Genomic DNA, 22,046 nt, shown 5'->3' on the forward strand with positions numbered 1-22,046 from the left:
GAGGATCAGGTAAGCCAGAAGCCTGACATCAGAAAAGATGANCTGCAGACTGTATCTGTTCTACATTCACATTCTTCAGACTCCCTGGACTGGGTCAATAAACAGTACTCAAATTAAGAAAGAGTCCTGGGTTAACTGCCATTAGAGGGAGTCCCTGAGCTGTTTGAAGTTCTAACAACAAGGTGCATGAACGGAGCTGAAAGTGGAGTTGGGAGGTCTGAGTTTCTTCCCTGAGCATCAGGTAATCCAGAAGCCTGACATCAGAAAAGATGAAACAGAACTGTCTGGAAGGAAAAGTACTTTGTATGTGGGTATTATTACTACATAAAACGTTCTTCCAGAAATAAGCATTATGACATTTTTGTCATATTCACTACCCTGATTAAATAAACTGATATGTAATTTTTTTTTAAGTTTCAAGTCGATAAAGGAGAAATAAAACTGGCTTGATGTCTTGGATAAAGCTTAACTTCCCTGACCCTCCATTCTCCCCTGTGTTAGATTGAGCGCCGTAAGAACTGGTTGAAATGTAGATTTCAGTACTCCATATAATCTCTGGCATGTCTATGGGAATTCAATAAATCGAAGCTATTATTAGAGAAACTATGTGACCAACACCATTACAGAGTTTATTTAGAGGTCTGAGAAACCTGACATACAAAACTTCACCTCTCTAGGCCTTGATTTCTTCAAAAACATAGGAGTACAACTGAATGACCCACAGCCCTTCTCAATGATAACATTCAATGGTTCTAAGACCCATTCCCACTACAAATATTAAGAACCTTCTGAAAAGTGTAAAAAGGTCTATAATACCTTTAAGGTGCTACAAGGAATTCTGAATGGCTTAGTCAGAGTATAGGGTATAGCAAGAAACAGGCCAGACAGCGAGGACCTTTTATGCTGCTCTGAGATAAAGGGGACTCGCTGAAATATAAGAAGAAGTTGAATATTAACACAGAATTGCGTCTTAGACAGATACTAATACTAAATACACGTTAGACAGATGTTTGAGGCAAACCTAAAAACTCAATCTTGGGCCAGGAGGAGACCATGATGCCATCTGGTACCTAAAGTCATTAGACAAGAGCCTGGAGGACCTTTGAGACCACAAGCCCAAACAGCATGCGCTGAAAAACACCACCTGATGAGAATTCTGCCTTTAATGTCTGCAAATCAATAGAAGACATTATTAAACTCTACTATCCCAGAGGACAAGAAATCCCAATATTATAGATGGATTTTGAGTCCTTGCTTTTCATTGTTTTCCCTATCGAAGGTTGATTCTGGGCCCACTCCATGCCTATTCCAGGCATCCCATGTTGATTGCTTTCCAGAGGTAAATGACCATTCCCACAGAAAAATCTCAAAATAAGACTAATAAAACAAATATTTCTTGCATCATATTGCAGTTTCTTCATCATACTATTTTGGGCACCAGTATTTCATCTGCATGTTTCTACACCAGAAAGATAAAATTTAAAACCTAAGCCTATGAGATTTAAAAATCAAATTTAGAGATTATGCTAAGTTTTATGTTTACCTAAATATTTAAAATCAAATTCTACCTAGAAGCACTAAAAATTGAAGCCTTTTAAACAATACCTGAAACATGGCAATGTATACAGGTGTCCTACAGGTTACAGGTGTACTATAACCAATCACAGCGAAACAATTAAACTTCTGAATCGCTACAAACACTTCTAGCAAATTAAAAGTAATTTCAATGAATTCTTTAGGAGCGGTTGTTTCCCAAGCTGGCTCCAAGAGATTCTAGCAACCCTCTGACAATACTCTAAAAGAGCCCAATCACTTGAGATTGCAGGCAGGCCAACTCCAGACCTGGGTCAGCTGAAGATAGAAAGCCTGCCCTCAGCACCCACTGTTAACAGAAAGGCAGTGGGCTGTGTGGAGAAAGCTGAGAGGGCGGAGAATGAGTTAAGGCAAGAATTGTTCCCCAACAGCCAAGGGTTTCACTGACAAACCCCTGACTGGCCTGGCCCTGAGGCGAACCTTCAAATTCATCAGGGACAGTGACGCCATTTGGTACCCAAAGGCGTTAGACGAGAGCCCAGGGGACCTTTGTGGCCACAAACCTAAACTAAGGCTTGGAAATGACAGCCAAGCAAAGCCATCTGCACAAGCACAGAAACATGGCTTCTCAGTGCTGCCCGCTCCACTCCTGCCGCCACATCAAACTCTCAATAAATTGGCTGCAAAAATGGTGCTGTACAAATGCCAAACGGTGACGCCCTTGGGAAAATACCAAACTCATTTTCTCATCGGTTTTTTTCATTCCCTAAAAATGTATTCTTATAAAAAAGGCACATATTTTATATTTAGAACATGGGAAAGGGGGCAAGAATCAGCAGGAAGACAGGCCGTTATCAAAGTTAAGCTGGTCTGGCTGAGGCGAGACCAACCAGAAGGTGGCGACAGCTCCACAAATAACTAGGTGTCCATTTTCCTAACAACCAGGAGAAGAGCAGGGACTGAGCCTCACCCTGGCCCTCAGCACCGTTAGCAGAGGTACACACTGAAAGCATAGAGATATGCCACAAAAGAAATCTGTTCTGGAGCCCCTATGTGTCTGCCCTAGAAGGTATACCTAAGCTTCTCCCCATCACTTAATCCTCGATGAGGCCCTAGGCGGTGGGGGTTATTATTCCCTGTGGCCTACAAAGGAGGCTCAGACAGCTTCAAGTACATGGATTCCAGATCACATGGACTGGGTCTAAATTCCAGATTTCTCATTTACCGTAAGTCTGTCTTTGGGCAAGTCACCTTACTAGTTTAAAAAAAAAAATGGCAGATTTTCTCCTAGGGTTGTTAGGAAGAGTAAATGTGAAATATATACCAAAGCAGTGACTAGAAATCATAAACCTTCAGTAGATGTCATCTGTTATTAGCACTGTCACCGGCAATAAATAACACTAAGTAACAGTAACACTGTTATTGCTGCCCTGGGTCACACAGCTACTAAAGACCGGGACTAGGATTTGAACTTAGGTCTGATTTCAAAGGGATGCTCTTTGAGCACTCCATTCTTCTGGACTGGGATAATGGGGGGAAGAATTGCGTTTCACTTTAACAGAATTTCTCTATCTCTTGAAAAGATTTTACAAGCTTTCTAACATCATAGCTTTATAACACCAAACCAAAAAACATCTTGCAGAAGATCACGTTGAAGTGAGGAGAGAAGGCACGAAAGACACATTTTCTTGAAAACACATAAAGGTTTTTATAAGCATGTTCACAGCAGTGCTATTCTTAACAGCTCCACGTTGGAAGTGATCCAAACGTCCATTATCCGTAGGGTGGGTAAATGCACTGTGGCACACGGACACCGTGGACTACTACACAGCAGTGGGAATGAACAGACGGCAACCACAAGGCTGAATCTGACAAATACAGTATTGAGTAAAGGAAGCCAGACACAAGAGAGTCCATACTGGATGATTCCACATATACGATGTTCAAAAACAGGCGAAACCGATCTTTGTGTTAGACGTCAGGATAAAGAGCATCTTGGGAGTGGGCTGGGAGTGGAAGGGGATAAAGGGGACTTTTGGGGTGCTGATAATATTGTTTCCTGATATAGGTCCTGGTTACACAGGTTTGTTCACTCTGAAAATTCACCAGTTTCAAGCTTTGTGGCTTATGCCCTTCTCTGTATGTACAGTATACTGGGTTAAATACAGTTCATAATAAATAGCTATTAAAATTACTATCTAGAGATCATTTGGTTGCTGCTATGTTATTAGAATTTTGTTATTTTATCCATTTTAAACCTTGTTCAGTCCATGAGAAGTAATAGAGTATAATGGAAAAGAAGACCAGGTCTGAAGACCACCTATCCTGGATTAGAATCCTGGTTATGTCACTCACCAGTTAGATGATTTTGTATCAATTACTTAATCTGGGTCTTAATTTCCTCAACTGTGAATCAGAGCTCACATACCTACATTTGCTGAGTGGTTGTAAGCATGAAAGAAAACTTACAGAAAACATCCACCTTACACCACACCTGCCCCTGCAGCAGCCGTTCAATAAATTAGACAGTTAAATAGTTCCAACAAATTAATTCATTAATCTACCTCTCCATAAACTAATGTTCTCTCAAAGTGAAAACGGATGGCCATGCAGTGCAAGTATACTAGTTTAGACAAAGTTTAATGGATAAACCCAATCGTGGTCTCTGCTCCGCTCATCTTTCCAGTTTGGACTTAGGTAACAGAGAGGGACGTGGGAGAGGGGAGAGGATGGAGCGGACCATGAAAATCCCTGACAGATGACAAAGCACAGAGTGGAGCTTACAGCCTGAGCCTGCCAAGGCCTTGAAAATCCAGATAATTTCCCAATCGCTATGCTTTTCAGTCTTCTCATCTGCAGAATTGGGTGGCCATTTCTCCCCGATTTCCCAGTAATCTGTTACAAATAACTATTCTGAGCACAGAGCAATTATACAAAAATAAGGGATTTACAAAAACATAACATTTCCTAGTTTGGCCAGATATAAAGAGTTAAACTCTTCAAACATCAAGACAACCTTACTGACATTCACAATTTGCTTAACCTCCCATGGCCCTTCAGATAAGACCTGAATTCTGCACATTCCCTCCCTGTACCTCCAGGGCAGATTCTAGAATTCCCTGGTGGCCTGCAGTACTACCCCACTTCTGTGAGTAGTGAATGACTGGGGGGAGGGGAATGCTCCTCAGCCCTGGCCCAGAGCAGTACACATCTGAAAGGAGAGGGACAACCTAGTGACTGGCGTCATTGCCAAGGGTAGTGACATGCAGCACAGCCACATGACGACAGCCCATACCACAGAGCATGTCAGAGAGTGCTATGCTTCTGCGCTCAGCATGTCCCAGCTACTTAGTCCTACCCGAAGCACAAAAGCACAGAATGGTTTCTCGACCCACCAAGTACAAGAAAATGGCTGGGCTCGAGTTCTAATCCAGAAATGTTTCAACCTGAGAAGTGGGCCTCCCTATCAGCTGCTATACCCGGGGCTGAGTGCGCCAGGGGTTCAGTCCGATGTTCTTTCAAGTAAGAGGCCCTGTGCTCTGGCCCTCAGGTCTGTCCACACAGACGGTGATCTGTGAGGCAGCCAGAAAACCAATTCTGTGCAGCGATCATCTACGGCCTACGCAGTAGGTCCCTATCTGCCTTGCAGTCCACATACAGGGGTTCTCCTCAGGGCTCTTGCTCCTCAACCTCTCCCTGGAATCAAAGCCATTGTCCATCTCCTCCTCGATGTGAGAGCCAGCCCCCTGGACAACGCTCTCCTGGTTCTCCCTTACCTGTCTGCCCAGGCATCCTCTTCCCTCCACTCTCTCCCACTGTTCTCCAGGAACAGGTCCCTAGCCCTATCCTCTTGCCTTTGGTGAGCCCACATGCCCTTGGCCTTTCAGCTATGTGAGCCATTTCTAAGGTGTATGTAACGATTGTTCCTTTCTTCCCAAGCTCCAGGTCAAAAACTCCAAGCGCCAACTGGATATTTCTCATCTGAAGCGACATGTTTGAAGTTGAGCTCAGCCTCACTGGTTCGTTCACTGAGTGCCCCCTGTGGGCCAGATAAGGATAGAACACTAAACAGGAGAGAGCAGACCTCTTACCCTCTAGTGGAAATCATCCCAGGCAAATTTAAGTTGAAATTACTGTTTTTCAATGGCAACAGAGAGCATACCTCATACCCCATTCTTCCAACTGTCAGAAACAACAATCCCATCGCCTTCCCTTAACTTCCTTATTTTGCCATCAGCCAGGCAGCTTTCAAACTGATGATGTCTCTGCAATGTCCTAGCCCTCAGCCTTGATGCATAATCGAACAGTAAGTTTCTTTCTCATAAAAAATGTCCTTGAGACCATCACCCACTGCCACTGCTATAATCCTAGTCCACGCTTTCATTCCCTAGTCTCAGGATCGAGCAGCTGGATCTTCACCGGGTTCCACCCCTCCCAGTCACTCTTCTCTCTGATCGAGCTGCACCCCAGCCAAATCCGATGCACTGACTATTTAATCAGATCAAGAACTGCCAGGCCAAATATCACTGCCACACCAGGATAAAATTTTAACTTTCTGCCTAGTTCTTAAGGTTCTCTACAATCTGGCCCTCAAACACCTTTGCAAACTTCTGGCTCCCACTCTCGAGCATAAACCATCTACTCAGGCAAACCAGTCCACACAAAACCCATACACATTCCTATCTCCACCTCTGTTCCTGATTTCCTCCCATGTGGAATTCCGTCATCAAAGCCAGTGAAAAGTCCAGGCACCTCGCAAACATCCAATTCAAAGCAGACATCACCACGAATCCTCCCACAGCCACTTCTCAAGAGCCATCTTCCTCTTGTCTGGACTAACACAGACAATTCTACTCACTGTCCCCCTTTTCCCACGAATTTGACTCTTATCATGAATTAATTTTTCCTCTATATCCATATCTCCCTTCAAGAACACATGTTCATCGCTTCAGCAGGGAAGAGAACTCTGACTTAAACCATCCCACAGCCCTAGCACAATGCCTCAAACATAAGCCATAAGAAGGAAAGGAAGCCACACAGTGACTACATAATGCAAAAGAACCAGTAGAAAGCTGGGGCCACCAACTCCTTGTGCCTTTGCTGCAGACCATCAGGTCAGCAACAGATATAGGTTCACTCCCTACTGCATGTCCAGCACTACGCTTGTGTCACACCACGGCCACGCCAATAAAAATGTACTGAATGATGGGGGCAACACTGAAGGATTAGAGTGTCCAAATAAAGGAGCTCCCTTCACGACGCTTTTCCTGACTCCTTATGAGGGATCCCTCCCCGCTAACCCAACAGAACGTTGTTAATGTTCTTCTTAGGCTACTGAAGTCTACTTCTATTAAAACTATATTTGGGAGCGCCTAGGTGACTCAGTCAGTTGAGCGTCCAACTCTTGGTTTCGGCTCAGGTCAGGATTTCAGTGTCATGAGACAGAGCCCCATGTCAGGCTCGGTGCTCAGCAGAGTGTCTGCTTGGAATTCTCCCTCTCTCTCTGCCCCTCCCACTCATGCTCATGCATGCACACGCTCTCTCTCCCTTCCTCAAATAAATAAATAAATCTTAAAAAAACCCAAACCCTGTATTTGAAGTTTTCTTATCCATCACGTTAAGCTCACAAAGGAAAAGCCTGACTCTTACTTATTTCTCATCCCCAGAAACATCGGGGTGTGCTTTCCACATATTGTTCAACCAAAATTGGCCAGGTGATATGCAGGTCAGGTGAAGTACAGAGCTCAGATTTACAAAGCGGGGCAAACAGGGGAGGGGCGGGAGAGGTGGTCAACCCTTGCTTTGAAAACATTCTCTACCCTCATTTGATTTTGAAGGAGCCCAGAATCAGTTAGAGGCAAGTCTCTTCTCTTATTACAGATCAGTACAAGGAACCAAATGTCCATTACTCTAACCCAGCAGATTATGCTCCCTCTTAAACAAGATGACCCAAAAAACACTCACTAAAAGTCCGTAACCTTAAATGCTGTGTGTAAGCAATGACTGTTCTGCCACAGAAAGATAACTCAAATTGTTATCTGGTGAGAAATAAATATTAGTATGTTGGCTTATATTAAAATTCCCATAAAGTAATTAGTATTTCATTAATATGCAGCCCATTAACCTGCAAACCTCTAAGCAACTGAAATGTTGTCCAATTAACAGATTTCTTTAATAATTGATTGCCTTAAAGTCACTGGCCTTAAAATTGCTTTAGATAAATTACACTTATCAAATAACATTTGATACATGACCATTAAGTGACTCTGAGCTTCTCTCTCTCCTACATAGAGCAGCTTGATGAGATCTGAAGTTCAAGTACCCTTGCTTTTCCCAGAGAAGACTGTTCTGTGGTCTAACAGTGTCACCCAGTGGTAGCAGGCACAGTTTGTGTTCAGAGCAACTGTTGTTTTTAAAAAGAAGCACTTATCACATGTGTTTACTGAAAGGGAAAAAAGAAAGCCACTTTTCTGAATTGCACAAAGAAAACCAGTATGTGTAAATTCTGGAAAACATGGGGCTGGTACAAGAAAAGAGTCACCCTATAGCCAAGGTGACTTTGAAGCCCTTGGGCAGCATACGAGAGTGTAGAGATCTGAAGACAGGCATAGGTGCAGCTCCTGCGACTCAGGGGTAGTGCAGGTTTTACTCTCAATCGGCTCAGTGTCCAAGGGCTGAGCCACAGGACCACAGTCACCCCTGCCCTGTGCTTTATTGTCTACTATTCAGCCACTTCAGTTCTCCACAGCTTAGATCTTCCAGAACAAGGAGAGAATAACCAGTCGATTCTGTTCCAGGGTTGACGATCTGATTTTAAAAACTTATGAGGTGAAGTTTAATTGAAAATTATTTAACTTCCTTATCTGTAAAAAGAGAAGGCTGGACCAGATGACCCTTGAGATTCCTTACTAGTTCTAACATTCTGATAATACAGAAGAGTCCAGCTTATCTGTTGCTCTCAACCACAGGGGCTTATAGCCAAGAGCTGCAGAGCTTGGCCCCATCATTAGAGCCAGATGGACCAGAGGAAGATGCTCCTCTGATATTCCACACATACCCCACCTTGCCTCTACTCCAACTCACCCCTGTTCCCAAGAACCATGGACTTCTCCAGATGAAATCTACAGTGAGTAGATTTTCTGGTAGTGATACTGAATTTCCACAAATGCAGCCCCCTTCACTCCAAGTCCCCCTTAAAGAGTCTCAACTGCGTGGCCCAGAGCTAGAGACGTGCACCTGGGAATGGAGCATGGACCAGATTTTATTAAACCAAAGTTCCAAAGCCAGGGGAGCTCCTAGATATCATAGTGAAGAAACACATGTATACCGTACAGGGTAAATAAAAAAATGTTTATTCCTCTTTGCATAAAGTCTCCTATATCAAGTATATATTGCACCATAATTGAATAAATTCATCAGAATCCGAAAAACTACCCAAGAATCATGCCACAGTTCACCCTATTACTCCCCACTTAGTTTTTCTTTATACATCTTTGTCTTCTTTAAAAATCCATAGATATTCTTCTTGCTTATTCCCACCAAATCCCAAATACCTATAAGTTTTATGAAGTTAATGACAGTTTTTTCTCCTCATTCCCTTACATTTAGAAAATCAGTATCTACTCTCATGGGCCACTTGTAAGAAGATAAATTTTTGCTGCATCCTTTCTGAAGCATTTGCTAGCAGTCTGTGGCAAAGGCTTTAAGATGTACACACCCCGGAACATAGTAATTTCACTTCTAGGAATTTACTCCAAGATGATAATCAGAGATGCAGACAAGAATGAGAACATCTGTCTACAATCTATGATATTGGAAAAAAAAAAGGAAACCACTTAAATATCTAATACTGGATTACAATGCAGCTTAAATATCACATTTTTAAACAATAAAAAGGGAAATATTCACCATATATCAAATAGGAGAAAAATATCAGGTTCCAAAATAGTATGTCCCCTATTTTCTAGTATGTGCATCTGCATGTACAAAAGCTATTCAAAACGTCATGGAAGGCCCAGCTGCATGAGCACCACCAGGGAACTTGCTAAAAGCAAATGCCCAGGCGGAGAGCTACTGAATCAGAACTGCTGGGGGCAGGTCCAGTGGTCTATGTTTTCATGCTCACTGTGTGCCACACAACCTTTGAGGTAAGATACTGACATTCACCCTATTGGAGGGACAAAGACACTGAGGCCCAGAGAAGCTGGGTAATTCACCTAAGGCTAAAAGGCAAATAAGTGCGCAGCATCACCCAGCTAGCTCCAGAGTCCACGCTCTTCACCACTTTGCTCTAGAGCCTCTCCAGATGAACTCGTGTTTGGAAGTACGCTCCAGGGTCTTTCCCTTACATGAACAGCATGATGCATCCCACCTATTGGTTTGTCTTCTTCATTGTGTTTTAGCACTTCTGTTGCAAAACTACTGACTGGGGTGGGGGTGTTTTGGCACTATCACTGGCACACCATTGACATACCTCTTGGTGAGCACCTGCTTGACATCTTTGAAGGCTACAGAAAGATCTGTAGATTTAAGCGCACATCAAACACCAGTCCACATTGGCAGAAACATTCTCAATGCCCACCAGTGACAGACACCATGGGCCATGATACCGACTAAACACAGAAGGCCTGTCTTCTGGCAGCTAAGATGAAGCGGTCACGTGGCTGTCCAACACATGCACTTTACAAACCACCTGGCTTACCATTTTTGAAAAGATGTAACTTTTAATCAGTTTTTTACTCTTCCGGTTTCTACATTATTTCAAAATCTGCACATATTTTTATATTACACTACCTTATATTCACAAAATTCAAGTTTGAAAAATAATGCTACAAGATTTTATTCCCAAACTGCAAGTTCCTAAGTAAAGAGGCCTCCCTCAGCACTTCTATTGTATGCTATTTTCTAGGAAGAAACACCTCAGTCATTCATGTCAGGAAACTACAAAGGGGGTGGCAATGGGGTGGCTGATTTAGGCCTCATCACTCCTCAGAGGAAGGAAACTGCACAGACGACAAAAAATACCCAGCTGGTCTAGCTGTCAAAGGCCTCAAACAGTCCTGTCTTCAGGAGCTGAATAATAATTTCATAAAACTTATGACTTGGCCCAACTAACCAACCGAATATTTTCAGAAGAGAAGGCAAGCTTTAAAAGGACTTAGAGACAGAAACTTTAAAGGAGCGTAGAGGCCATTTGTTCAACTTCCTTGTTATTACAGATGAGGAAACTGAGGCCCAGGAAAATGAAATGGCTTGGCTAAGTTCACTTGGCTAAGAAAGGGACAATGCCTAGACTAGAACCAATATCTGACTGGTCCCCACTGTGGCGTTCCACGCTGCCTCTCTCACTTCTCTCACTTCTGATGACGATACTAAATTTACTCTGTTGATTTTCTACATTTTCTACTCATTTGGCACAATCTCTAGCACCGCCATTAACATCACCTCTTGATCAATAACTGGATAGCATCTTTCAAGATGCTAATATGTTTAAATTTTAAGTATACTTTAATAATAGCACCACACTCTATCTCCTTCTATATCCTGCCAAATTCCAGAAGAGCACAAATTCATTTTGAGGATTTAAAAAAAAAAAAAACCTTCTCAAAGTAGGAGAAAACTATCAATTTGACCTTTTAAAAAAAGTTTTAGTTATTTAAGTAATCTCTACACCCAACATGGGGCTCAAACTCACGACCCTGAGATCAAGTGTCATACACTCTTCTGAGCCAGCCAGGCGCCCCTGCCCTTTAAAAACAAAACAAAACAAAACACAAAAACAAAAAAAAAAGTGAGATATTAGCACTGAACAACTACAATGTTAAAAAACAAACAAAAAAACAAAAAACCCCACCAAAAACCAATGACTGCACAGACACAGTAACTTCAGACACCCCCATTTGACTCTGCATTTACCATTTCATCCCTCTGGTAAATCCTACCCCTCCTCAAGCATCAGGATTCAGGATAAAATTAAATAAAAAAAAACTACTGGAAAAGTGAAAATCAGCCCTACTGACAACTAGAGAAGACCAACCTTACAAGCCGTCCCCAATATTGCCACTGGAACATAAAGAATGCTCAGAATGGAACACAGATGAGCCCACAATGCCCTCAGAACAAGACGTCCCTCGGATCTAACAGGTGCTACTGCTACCTTTTTACTAAGTAATAGCCCTAACCCCACATTCATCTCCGGCCTCCTAGATAAATACTGTTAATATACCCCAGCACTGAACTGTGCCTGCTTCCTGCCCACATCCAACCCAGGTCTGGCCGCATTATCCCAATCCCTTCAAAACACCCAGCTCAAGCACAATTCAAACTCTGCTTTCCAAGAGAATTTCAACCTTCTGGGCTATGTTCACCTACCACAGCGAAGCTAAATGAACCACACTCGGGTTTGACTACACCTGTTCCTGGTGGTGGCTGACTGATAGGATTCAGCACACTTTTGTCTTAATAACTTACCAATAACATGTGGTAAAGTAGCAAGAATTTCAAATAAAATGCCCGCAAACTGACATCACTTTTTTGGGTCTGCTTCCATACTGATAAAATAACAGCCAGTAATGCTATCATTTTCATCTCAAATCTGCTAAATTTCAACCATATTGTGTGTCAAACAGATTTGTTTCTATGGAAGAACGTGCTCTGGCTTCCACTCACTCAACTTACCCTTTCACTGATACAGTCTGTCTGGAAAATCTGATTTTTCACTCTCAAAAAAAAAGTGGGGGGTAGAACTTCATGCCAAAAACAATGGTTACAATTATGTGTATTTTCTGAGTGGTTAAAATGTTTCATAATTATAAGAATAGACGTTGACTTTTATTTGATTTCTGCTTCCACAATAAAAATGGGGCTATGTCTCCGTCTGGGTCTTCAGAGGACTGTCTGGCTCTAACTAAACCCCAGAGAGTAGCTATTTATACAGCCCAGGTACTTTTAATTAAAGTCTGTTTTCCCACTTACTTCTCTTCAGGTTACCTCAAGGGCTTTCTGCGAACAACGGCATTAGCCTGTCTTGTTTTGGAAGACGCCAAAACCAAGACGGGAATATTAAACCCACTGTGGCCAGCAACACCAGAGCCATGCACCTTCTCTCGTGTACTTGAACATTCGCCACGTGCCTCCTACGGGTGAGCCTCGGCTTAGGCCCTAGAGATCCAGAGAGGAGACGCGGTCCCCGACGCCCGGAGCTCACAGCTAGCGGACAAGACACGTACACACAGTAAACACAGGGAGGGGGAGCAGTACAGGCAAGTCTCAGAGACGGGTTCCTCTCAAGACTACCCCCCTCCGACTCAAGGTTCTCTTTGTGGACTATACACATCAGTGAGGACGCTCTGGGACGCACGTGACGGCACCTGACTAGACGCAGCTGAAACCACAGGGGCTCGTTTTTAACTCACACAAGAACCTGGCGTCAGATAGTCCAGGGCTGCTTCAGAGCTCAGTAGTGTTACCAGGGACCTCGGCTCTTGCTGTTGCACCCTGCCTTAGCAGCCCCATACAGCAGCTCCCAGAGGAAAGGCAACTGCGTAGGCCTTCCCCCTCTAAGAAGTCTCTCCCTCTGGGAAAAGTCACTCCCAGAAGCCGCCGTGGTGGTGGGGGGGCTGCTTGCATCTGATTGGCCAGAACGATGTCATGTGATCACCAAAGACACAAAGGAAGCTGGGAAAATGGGAACAGGCATTTCAGCAGCGAGGAGCCGAGAGCAGTGACTGTTGGGTAGACAGTCAATTCTGACACTTCTGTTATACACAGACTTTTATGGGCTGAATGTGTCCCCCCCCAAAATTCATATGGTAAAGCCCTATCTCCCACAGTAATGGCACCTGGACGTAGGGCCTTTGTGAGGTCATTAGATGAGGCCATAGGTGAGACCCCCCACGTGAGATTCGTGTCCTTGCAACAGGAAGAGACACCAGAGCTCTCTCTTTACCCCACCATGTGACGAGAGTGAGAAAGAAGGCAGCCATTTGCAAGCCAGGAAGAGAGTCCTCACCACGAACCAAATCAGCCAGCACCCTGATGTTGGACTGCCAGCCTCTAGAACTGTGAGAGAGAAATGTCTATTGTTAAGACCTCCCAGACTACAGGGGCTTCTGGGTGGCTCAGTCAGTTGGGCTCAGTCAATCAGACTCTTGATTTTGGCTCAGGTCATGATCTCAGGGTGGTGGGATTGAGCCCGGGGTGGAGACTGCTTGGGGTTCTCTCCTTCCCCTTCCTCCGCCCCTCCCCCTGCTCACCGTGGTCATCTCAAAAAAAAAAAAAAAAAAAAAAAAAACACCAGACNCTGTCATTCTAAGACTCCAGACCTTGCTATTTCCCATAGCAGAGTCACAGGGAAACAAAACACAGTGTCCCCAGCTCCAGGAAGCATCTTACTTCCCACAAGCCATTACTTCAGTCACCCATCTCACAGGCACACCCAGTCTCCCGCAGGGCTACACCGAAGCCTTGACTCTCTCTATGTACAATAACAGGCAGAGGGAAACTTTCAAAATGAGAATGGGAAAAAAAACAACAGCAACCTACTTGGCAAGCCAGGGACACAGGAAAGTGAAAGCCTAAAAACAAGTAGCCTGCATTAGCAGACCTCAGGTGCCACAATGTCTAAAAAGTGTAATGGCGGCCTTTATTCTTACTGGAATAGGAAGGAGGCCCACTGTTTTAAAAAATATTCAATATTTCAAAATGCATATATTGCTGGAGTAGAGGCCTTAGAGAAACAATCACTCAGTTTTAATAGTGAGGAACAGATACGGAAGTCATAATCCTGATCCTATAGAAGTTGAGAGATTTCATTCATTCGCATTCAAACAGGATGCTTTTAAGACCAATTTATAACTCCTGCAAGTCTCCTATTTACTTTGCAGCTTTCACCCTCAAGTTAGTTCTCTGTCAAAGTGAATCACTCCTTCTTCCCCCCATGCAAGTATGCAAAACTCAAACCACCTACCACTTTGTCTCAGGGCCTCAGTCACCAAGGATGAGGACTTGTGCCCCAAGTCCCAACATATCCACCATCAGGCTACTCATTCTGGCATTTCAATCAAATCTGTTACTACCTGATAATACTACAGTCAAATGATATTTTCCCCAATCTTGCCACACCATCAAGCCACTTAAATCCTACAGCAGCAATAGTGATTAAGTAAAAGAACAGGGCAGGCTGGTAACAGTAAATGCTCTGCCCAAGGCTACTTCCATAATAAAATGAAGAACTCTGCTTCTCTCTCCCCGCAGTTACCCAAGTTTTAAATGTTTTCATTTCTCTTGTTGCAAGAGGATTCATTACTCAAGAACTCAACATCCAGAAACTTCCCATCAACTTTGACTTCTCTCACAGCTCCTGTCAAAAAGTTCAGAACTTTAACAGTATCTGTTTTAAAATCCACACAAATAGTAGCTACTGTAATTTAATTAAATGAAAAGGGCAAGGACGAATGACATGTCAACACATTCGTAATGAAAATTGTCTTTTACTTACAACTGGTTATAAAGGAAATCATTAATTGCTTCCAGAAAAACAATTATAAAATCATTCTATAACAAGAAACTACGGATGTACTATGATACTACTTCCCTTATGCCTTAAAAAAAAAAAAACTAATCTGAAAAGCTTAATAAGGATAGGACAGTTTTACCTACTTAGATTAAGTATTCAAAGTTAAATGCAGCTGAAGGGCGATGAAAAATGAGATTTCTTTTAAAAAAATTTCAAGGTAATTCAGGGGTCAAAGAACAAAATCTAGAAATAAATACTCTGTAGTTTGTAATCTTACACCTGTCAAATCGAACAATATTCCAAGTATTTGAGAGCGAAATTTATCTCAGATTTAAAAATTCATTTTATAGTACAAAATCTACAAACACAATGGTGCATGTGACCCAGTAATTAGGAAGGACACTAACAACTTTACTTTCCTAATTTCATCCGTGAATCTTCAGAATTGAAGTCCTAAGCCTTTTTTCTGCTTTATAAAATATATTAGTTCTAGAAAAGATCTGTTACCATTCCTCAATTTCCTTATATCCGATAGCAATATACAAAAATCAATGTTAAAGACGATTATAAGCACTTTCCTTCTATGCACCATCGGACTTGCTCTGGAGTTGATAAACTTTCTAAAATACCTCAGATCAATGGCTTTCAAACTTCTGTCTGTGATCCTCTTTACACTCAGTGACCCGATAAACACCCTGCACTAAAATTAGCTGAAGCAGAAGTTTCCAGAAGCAATACACCATCTTTACTATACACACTCTGATATTTGCATTGTCTCATTTTTTTTGTAATGCTGGCTCTGACCCACTAAATTGATTTCATCACCCACTAATGGACACAGCTTGAGAAATCCTGCCCTCATTCATTTATTTAAACTTGCCACAATAACTTAGCAGCACTCTACAGAGAGAAGGCACCTGAAAACTTCCAGTGAAAATGTAAATTGGATAAGCTGCTGTATGCCAACTGTCATCATCCCTTCCAAATAGAAAACACTTAAAATCCATTACCTTTTAAAAGTTTTATTTGGGCTAGTATTGCTGATACTAAAGTCAGCATCTCTTTTCCATCTAATCTTTAAACTATCCTTAGTCCAGTCTCTAAAAAATAACCTCAAATCCTTCTAGCTGTGTGTGAGTAAGTAAAGGAATACAAATTAAAGATTACCTAAGAGAATTCTGTTGATAGGTAAGTCTTTTTCCCTGCTTATTACAGAATGTGGGGAATGAGATGACCTAGGAAGTATTGTATTTTCTCCCCTTCTTAAAATATTTTTATAGACTTTATTATTTTTTTTAAGATTTTATTTATTTGAGGGAGGGGAACACATGAGTGGGGGGAGGGACAGAGAGAGAGGGAGAGGGAGAAGCAGACTCCCTGTTGAGCACAGAGCCTGACGTGGGGTTCGATCCCAGGACCCTGAGATCATGACCTGAGCCAAAGGCAGATGCTTCACCAACTGAGCCACCCAGGCACCCCTCCCCTTCTTAAAATATTTTTTAAAAGCAGTTTCCATAATTTCTCTATCCACAGATAAAATTATATAGTACATCAATATTTAAAACTAACTAGAATGGCATTTGCCTATTTTTAAAAAAATGACACTATAACTCAGATAATGTTTCTTAATACCAAAATAATAATTCTATTTACATAATCTTTTAAGAAGCAGAACAAAAATTCCACCCAGGGAGCTAAGTCAACAATGAGTAAGAGGAAGGGCTCTAGTCCCCGGTACCTGGAACCAAACAAAGGCCATTTAGCCCCCACCACACAGGAAACTGGGCAGAAAAATGTAAGGGAGAAATTAAAGTTGATCTATTTTTCTTCCTGGTCAACAGAGATAAGGTAGCAGTAAAGGTGGTACGGAACAATAGAGGACCATAAGCTTTAGCATCTAAGAAACTCAAACCCAGCTCTACCACACATTAACTGTATGACCTTAGTTCAACAATAAAAGCACTTAAAATAATCACTCAATAAATATTAGCTGTGGGTGGGGCACAGTCCTAAATGTGCACACCCACCAACTCACTGAATTTTCACAACACTCTGAGGTAGGTTCTGAGGACCAGAGAGAGCCTAGAAGCTTGTCCAGTTTCATACAATTAGTCATAAGAAGGCCAGAGTTCAAACACAGCCCAACGCATCCCACAACCTTTGCGGGGGGCTGCCTTCTGAGCCCTGGTTTCCTTATCTTTCCCTCTCAGGGTTGCTATGTGGATTAACACCTCCAGCCTGTCCGATAAGCACTCATCAGCACCGGGATCCAGTGACACAGCTGCCACCAGCACAGGGCATGGAGTGTCTCTGGTAGGCTGACCGCTGTTTAGAGTCACAAACTTTATCTTTTCTTCTTCTACCCTCTCATGGCCCCACCCCTCAAACACACCTCCCCGCGCACATACCTTTCACTGACCTGAGAAAATACCTACCCAAGGGAGAGCAATTTAAGCCCTATCATGAGTATATTTACTGAAGGAAGGAAGGGAGGTATCTGATGTTTGTAAGACAGGGCAAAGTTGTCAGGCTTAATTCAAAGCCAAGACAATGACAGGCCCTGAGCCACAGAGGCTGGGACTCCGGGCAGCAGGAGTGTGCCGGAACAATTATCAGGGTTCTGCAAGGAAGGTCTCTACCACCAACAGAATGAAGGCAGGAGGAAGCCTCCGCCGGGTAATGCTGGAGTGGGATGGACGGGGCCATTGTGGCTTGGGGATCTGGCAGAAATTAGAGGGCAGGGCCTCAAATATGCCAGGAATTCTGCTGAGGGCAATAAACCACCTCACAATGCAAAGCAGGATTGCATTAACATCAGTTTTGGAAACAGGAAGTACCAGTACCAACTAGCTAATAAGTGTCGACAGAATTTTTCAAAATAGGGTTACATTCTCCCTTTCTTTGCTGTCCACATTAGTTGGCAAATGCCATCCCCTCCATTTCCTCACACACAAAAAAAGTGGGTAAACAGAGGCACTCACAGGCTGTTCAATGGACCTAACCAAAATACAGCAATCAAGTTAATTGAACCAAGTTGTTGAAAGACATGCCAGTAATACACCATCACCCAATTACTGAATCAGGCCATTTTTCAGAACAAATAGAGAGTAACTGTGTGAGTATGTATGCTCCTATGCTGTGAATGTCAGACTCAACTGTCTGCTGTAGGAACAGCAGACAACACGGCTGCTCAGATTGGTAGTTAGCAATTTACCTCTTTGTTTAGCATTATACATCTATCACTACTTATTATAAAAACCACCTTCCAAGTATTAAGATATCACTAGCTTGCCAAAGCAAGGGGGAACACAACCAGTAAGTCTGACTTGGAAAAAAAGAAACGAGAAGCGTAAATGACATAAACTGAATTTACGAATGTTCAGAAAACAAGACATTGTTACTATAAAGCTATTTAATAATCTCAAGAGATACAATGTTTGTACATCAAAAACTAATGAAGTACTGTATGGTGACTAACATAACATAATAAAAAAAGATACAATGTTTGTTTCTAGACTGGAAAAAAATTAACTATGAATCTAACTGCCAGATTAAATAGTATTATCTAACAAAAGTAGTTTACAAATACGTCTACTATTTTAATTAAATGAAGTACTGAATGACACTGTGAGCTTAAAATCATTAATGTCACTCCTACAGAAGTTATCATTTATGCCTGATTATAAAATAAATGCACAAAGTATCCCAGACTTTATTTTTGTCTTTAACATAGTTATGTTGCTTTTCATGCGTGTTTTAAAATAAATTTTATTTACCTCATTAGTAAGAAACAAATTTTGTTTTCTCTTAAAATGGTTCACTGCAGAGATAGATTCGACTCTGTGACTTGGGATAACTGGACATTATTTCCTCATTACATCTGTTACTGACCCTTTCCTTTACAATTAACTAAACACACTTTGTCAGGGGGCACAGGCCCAAGCCTCAGAAATGCCAGGTCCTATTCCCAAAGCTGTCACCCCACAGGTTCTGCACATTCAGAAAATGGCCATGCCCCTTGGGATCAGTTTCCTCACCTGTGAGCCCCGAACCAGGAGATCAGAGATTCTCACTAGTCAGGACAGTCTGATCTAAACCCGAGACTTCCTTACACACACACACACACACACACACACACTGCATTCGGCAACATAGGCTCCATGACACAGGTCTTTCAAAGCCACACACACTCCCCCCTCCCCCAAAAATGGGAAATGTGAGAAATATGCATTTTACCTATCTGCAGCTATTATACAATTAATAGGGTGACCCTTAAAATATCTGTGACCCATAAGGAATGGATATTAAAGCTTGAGTATGAAATGCAGCCCCTCATTGCCACCTTGGGGCTTTCAACAGTCAGAGGTGATCAGGTGGCAAGAAAATGCAAACTGCAGTAACAGACCATTACGTTCCTTTCTCAATGCAAACAAACAACAATAAAACACTATTTGATTAATAACAGTTCCTTAAAATGGCCTTCCTACGAGTGAGTCCTTCCGTGTCATCAGAACTGACTGATTTGAAAGTCGGTAATTTGATATCAGAGATCTACAATCAAGGAGTCCCTGATGACTCCTCCCCAAGCACAGATCTACCAGCCTGATCACAGTTTCTGCATTGTTCCTAGCTTGGCCAGGACGCTGGGACTGAAGAAGGAAATACACCAGTCAGCGCGCAGCACGCCAGATACCAGCCCAGTCACAATATTCTTCTCTGCCACGGCCCTGACTCAGAGAGATCTGCTCTCGACACAACAAAGCCAAAGCTGTACAGAACCTCCAGCTTGATTAGCAAGCCACTGTGTGTCCTTCTCGACGGGGCTCTGCAGGCTGTTCTGGATACCCTGGCTGCAAGGCAATTTCAGGGTAAAATCTGAGAAGGCCACTCTGGCCCTGCCACTTCGCAGACATACCCAGATACCAACAGTTCCGTGGCTAAAAAAGGGCAGAACCGACATTTTCATTATTAAAAAGACAAACTTCAAAGCAGGACACCTGCACTAAGAATGGATTTTCTTCCCAGGCGATTATCTTAAAATGTAAATTAGGTCACTTCCCTGGCACAGCAGCTTCCCTGAACCCCCGGAGGCGGCCCTCACTCCCTACCTGACTGGACCCAGGCCTACTCCCCACACGCCAGTCTCTCCCCTCCCCTTGCTCCCTGCACTCCAGCCACACTGGCCATCCTGCATTTCTCACTTGGCTGAGTCTTCGCACTTACCCCTACCTCAGAGCACTCCCTATCAAGCCCCCCCAACCTCTCTCTACAATGGCTCGTCCTCGCCCTTTTCACCTCTACCCAGAGGTCACCTTTCCAGAGCACCCCATCGAACCAGGGTCCCTCCACCGTCAGTCTCTGTCCTGAGCTTGTGTCCCACTCTCACAATCTGGAACTCTATTTATTTCTGGATACATGCCATTCAATCATCTCCCCTCTAGATACGGAGCTACCTGAGGGCGTGGGCCCTTTCTCTTGTATACCTCTCTATCTCCAGGGCTTAGAATATACTAAATGCTCAATTATCATTTGTTAAAGCGATTCAATATCTCAATAAATTTTGCATGGAGAAGAGATGCAGCCCATAAACATTTGTATTTGTCCTAAATCGGTGATGGTACCAAAAAAACCCAAACATTTATTCATTGGTATTGGGCTAAATTAATTTCTACACTATTTCTCCCTACTAAATACCCACTCTTGGTTGGGTCTGTGCTCTACTGCAATCTCCTGATTAAAATGGCATTAAAAAAATCCTTTGGAATTTGTAATAGAAACTATATTATCAGTGATGGTTGGCTCTCAGGTAATCCATAGAAATACTCCTCCTACTAGTAAGTAAGCACTGAATAAATGTTCCAGGCACCAATCAAGCACTGTATTTCATCTCATGTAACCTCCAAGACAGTTCCACGAGAGGTCTTCTCCTGCCTACTGACCAAGCAGGAGCTGATGCCTAGCTACTTAGCAACCAGCTCAAGGTCATGCAGCAGGAAGAGGTGGGTCAGCCGGGTGGGGTGCTGCTGGCACTTGGCCTCCTCACTACTGCCCCATCTTCTGTCCCTCCTAGAGCAGTCCACTCCTACGGGAAAGAGAGACAAGGTAGAGCTGTCTTTTCTTGTTTGGGAACCATACCATTATTTGTTTGTTAAGTTTTTAGGGGAAAAAAGACAATTCATCTTTTGACCCACCCGGCTTCAGTCCAGTTAATTCCATCCTAATTCCTCCAGCCTGCCTTCTCTGTTCCCAGGGCCTCCTACTTCCCTGAACCTCCCTGATATGCATCTCTATGCTTTGGAATTCATCACACAGTCCATAACTACTTTCTGCCCCAGCCTGTGCACGCGTGAGAGTGTTAAGCACACAATCACATGCACACAAGCAAATCCCTTTCCAAACTCCAATTTGCTCTCTCTAGCTCTTTCAATTAGAAGGTAAATAAGTCACCTAAACTATTTCATCCTGAGTTGTAAGAAGAGGTAAATAACTCCTTGACCTTCCTAGAGATGCTAAAATGCATAACATAAAAGATTACTTGTTCACAAAGTACAGTTTGAATTATTACACAGCCTGAAAATGACCAAAATTAGGTGGAAATTTCAAGAAGTATCCAGGATGATAATGAAATCAAGCTGGCCAACTGGCAACCACTCACCTGATTGTGATTTTCCTATCTATCGTCCTCTGTTTCTGAACCCAGGGTCCAAGCTGCTCACAGCTGTACTTCTGGGGAGAGCACAGGGAGGACTGGAAAACGGGGCTACGGGAGGGGCCCTGAGCAGGGAGATGCTAAATCCAGTGTTTGCAGCTGGAGACCACCTACACTTCAGTGCTGAATTTTTAAAAACACTTCAACACCTTAATAATACGTTCTGCCAGGTATAATAAAAGTGTGCCCAAGGAGCTTGAATTCTTAAGCTGCCAAGAGCTAAATGTGAAAGGAAGCCTAAAGTAGCGGATGAAGATGTGGGGGGGGGGGGGAATCTTTCCAACTCTT

The 22,046-nt window shown here is 42.9% G+C and overlaps 1 protein-coding gene and 1 long non-coding RNA gene across 3 annotated transcripts in view; one reads left to right on the plus strand and one right to left on the minus strand.

Annotated features, from left to right (window-relative positions):
- FAM107B (family with sequence similarity 107 member B) overlaps positions 1-22,046 on the minus strand; it is a 236,558-nt gene that overhangs the window by 15,072 nt on the left and 199,440 nt on the right. The window contains exon 1 of one of the 2 annotated variants that reach the window (XM_002929735.4): positions 12,948-13,083. The exons of the other annotated variant lie outside the window; for it this stretch is intronic. The gene's annotated coding sequence lies outside the window, so the exon portion shown is untranslated. Of the gene's footprint in view, positions 1-12,947; positions 13,084-22,046 lie in introns of those variants that run through there. 2 annotated transcript variants of the gene reach the window in all.
- On the plus strand, positions 13,509-19,747 carry LOC117796264. Its single transcript, XR_004620632.1, has 3 exons — positions 13,509-13,595; positions 17,260-17,362; positions 19,680-19,747. It is a non-coding gene; the product is annotated as an uncharacterized LOC117796264 (long non-coding RNA).

This window comes from Ailuropoda melanoleuca, chromosome 15 (assembly GCF_002007445.2).
Source record: "Ailuropoda melanoleuca isolate Jingjing chromosome 15, ASM200744v2, whole genome shotgun sequence".
NCBI classification, from domain to species: Eukaryota; Metazoa; Chordata; class Mammalia; order Carnivora; family Ursidae; genus Ailuropoda; species Ailuropoda melanoleuca.